General features: G+C 43.0%; 1 pseudogene; it reads right to left on the bottom strand.

Moving 5' to 3' along the window:
- Window positions 1-623: 623 nt before the first annotated feature.
- LOC123946372 lies at window positions 624-2415 on the bottom strand (annotated as a pseudogene).
- Window positions 2416-3204: the final 789 nt, after the last annotated feature.

Raw genomic sequence — 3204 nt, 5'->3', positions numbered from 1 at the left:
AGGATGGCTAAAATAAAAAAGACAAGAGTAACAAGTGTTGACAAAAATATGGAGAAAAAGGAATCTTCATGCACTGTTGGTGGCCATGTCAACTGGTACAGGCATTACAGAAAACAGTGTGGAGATTCCTTAAGAGATTTAAAAAAAGAACTACCATATGATCCAGTAACTCTGCTACTGAATATTTTTTAAGTGATCTCAACAGCCAATGAGGAGCTCAAACTCACCAGCCTGAGAGTAAGAGTCGTGCACTACTGACTGAGCCAGCTATGTACCCCCTACACCAGTGGATATTTAATCAAAGGAAAAGAAAACACTTTTCTCAAGTTTCTCTTAATACTAATTTTGTAAAAGCCAGTAAGAAGCTACGGACACAGTTGAAGAATAGAAAGTTAAAAAAAAAAAAAAAGAAGGGCAAAGACACATCCTTCACTGTACCATAAATATGAAGCTCTATTAGTGTTCCCCACCAATATCTTATAGGAGCTTATATTTCTATGTGCTCAGGAGTACTCCCCATTATTGTGTAGGGGACCAGACTGCATTCAGGTGAGGTGGTGTCAAGCCAAATACATACTGACACAGCTGAGTTCAAGGTCTAGAGTTTGGGTGCATAAGTAGGGTTAAGTTACCAGGCTTTGCTGGATTCCACAGCTGAAGTAAATAGCAAACCCAATCAGCATCCAGACACCAAATCTCAGCCAAGTGCCAGCTGACATCTACATCATAAGGCAAACATTCACAAAGATGCTCAGGAGTGGGAGGAGAGGCAGAGCAGGGACCTTAAAGGGAAGGGGAGAGGAGCTCTTGTGGCTGCCTCCAGATGACCACAGTGACCCATCCCAGTGATGACCACCAGGAGCAGCACAACCACTCTGATCGGCACTGGGTCTCCAGAAAGTAGACATGTCCATGGGCCAGAACTAGGCAGAGGACAGTCAGCAGCAGAACAAGCAGTGAGGAGCAAACATAGACAACCTGGTCAGAGAGTAGAGTGGGGGTGGTGATGCCTGGAAAAAGTAGTCTCCTTAGAGTTAGCTTCTCTGCTGCAGGTGCAGTCTCCTCCTGCATCTGCGCCACATTTCCCCCATTCCTTCCTGCAACTCTTTTTCATTTTCCTCCTTCCTCCTTTCAGGCTGATACCTGATGATGAGAACACAAAAAGCTACCAAGGAATAAGATATTAGGGTGCCATCTGAACTGAGGTCCAAAAGGTCATTGAGTCTAAAGTAAAATACTGTGATTGCTGCAATGATGGTAAAGATCACAGTGAATACAACACAGAAATATATTCTGAAAACAAAACTGGCAAGAAAAGGGAAGAGGAGGCCATCCTCTGCCATCATGGTTATCATCCGCTGTATGGGGAATGTAAAGCTCCAATTGGTGCTGACAAAAATACTAAAGAACATTATAAAAGCTACAACCTAGTAGGCAGGGAGCCAGCCAACATGGAGAAATGCCTCAGGCAAGGTGCTCCCAGGTTGAAGCTGGTAGTAAGGAACCATGAGTGTCAGTGTGGCAGAGACACCAAAATACAACAAAAAGCAGATGAGCAGTGAAATCACAACGCCCATGGGGATGGAACTGGGGATTGTGGGATTCTTTGACTCTGGTAACAATAACACTGAAACTTATGAATGCATAGAAACTGATCCATGGAGAATCCCCTGGAAACCAAAAGGCACAAATCCTCCAGAGCCCAAGAGGGCCCAAGCGAGAGGTGTCATTGAGTCCGGCCTGTATGTAGTCCTCTTCTGTGAGCTTCCAATTGTACAGGTCAACCTTAATGAAGGCAGAGATGATGAAAAAGCTGAGAACCAGAAGTTTTATCAATGTGACCACTTCAAAAACTCTGAAGAACCCATGCAAACCTATATATTGCAGTTCCATTAATAAAAAACAGAAAGATGACAAAAAAGTAGTGTAGACCATCTGCAATGACTTGGGGAACATACTGTGAGATGATCTTATGCAGAATCACAGAGATCCAGTCTCCAATGAAGATGTCAAAAGATAAGATCCAGGCCTGGACCACAAAGAATTCATCAACAACAAAGGAGAGGATGAGATTCCAGCCAGTGATGAAAGCCCAGAGTTCATCCACAGTGACATAGCTGTAGAGATATGCCGAGCCAGAATGGGGAACCCAGGCACTAAGATCTGCATAGCACAGCCCAGCCAACAATGATGTTAGACCTGCCACCAAAAAGCAGATCACAATGGATGGTCCTGCTTGATTACTGGCCACCTCATTAGCTAGGAAGTACACACCGAAACCCAGTGTGTGGTCCACACCCAGGGCCACTACATTCAGAGTGTTCAGTTTTATGCCAGATTAAATCTATACACTTCTTTCTCCAGTGGATGTCTGCTTATCAGCTTTTGATGAAACCTGTGAAGTGCCTGACACATGCAGCATTCTAGCTGGATTGAAGAACAGTCTAAGGATAAGGGAACTGGAGCAAACCCAGGAAGCCAAGTGTGCTGGATCTGGTTAAGTGAGGCTGAGTTAAGGCAAGTTGGGTGGGGACTGCCAGGGTCCTTTGCTCAGGCTTCAGAGCTATTGCTTCACATTTCTTTTTTCTTTCTTTTTAAAATTTTATTGGTTATTTTTTTAAGTTTATTATATTTTATTTTCTTTTTTCAGTGTTCCAAGATTCTTCTGGTATGTGCTATCCTTCCAGAATGCCTATGGAAACAAATATTTACTGAACAATGGTGTTCAACCAATCAACTGAGAATCAAAGGCTGAGTCTAACATGATACTTGAAGCCCAAGTATCACAGAAACTGACACCAAAAAACACCACAGAAGATTAATTCTGTTTTCCCTCCAGAAAAAGTACCAAATACCTTCTGACATTCTGTTTTGTTTTGTTTTGAATTTATTTTTCAGTGGGCTCCATGCCCATCATGGTGCCCTACATGGGGCCTGAACTTACAACTCTGAGATCAAGACCTGAGCCAATATCAAGTGTTGGAATCTCAACCAACTGAGCCACCCAAGCACCCCAACATTTTTACATACCACATAAGATAATCCCGTGTGAATTCATGAGTCACATACCTTCCTGTGTTAATTAGGCTATAACGCACAACAGGGTATTGATGTATGGTGCAGATTCACATGTGGGATATATGCCCACTGCTTGAGCATGAGTTATGACACCTTAATTCATGGACTAGATGTCTCTTTTCAATT

Source organism: Meles meles, chromosome 7, assembly GCF_922984935.1.
Source record: "Meles meles chromosome 7, mMelMel3.1 paternal haplotype, whole genome shotgun sequence".
In the NCBI taxonomy this organism is placed as follows: domain Eukaryota; kingdom Metazoa; phylum Chordata; class Mammalia; order Carnivora; family Mustelidae; genus Meles; species Meles meles.
This window is presented reverse-complemented; position numbering and strand designations above follow the sequence as displayed.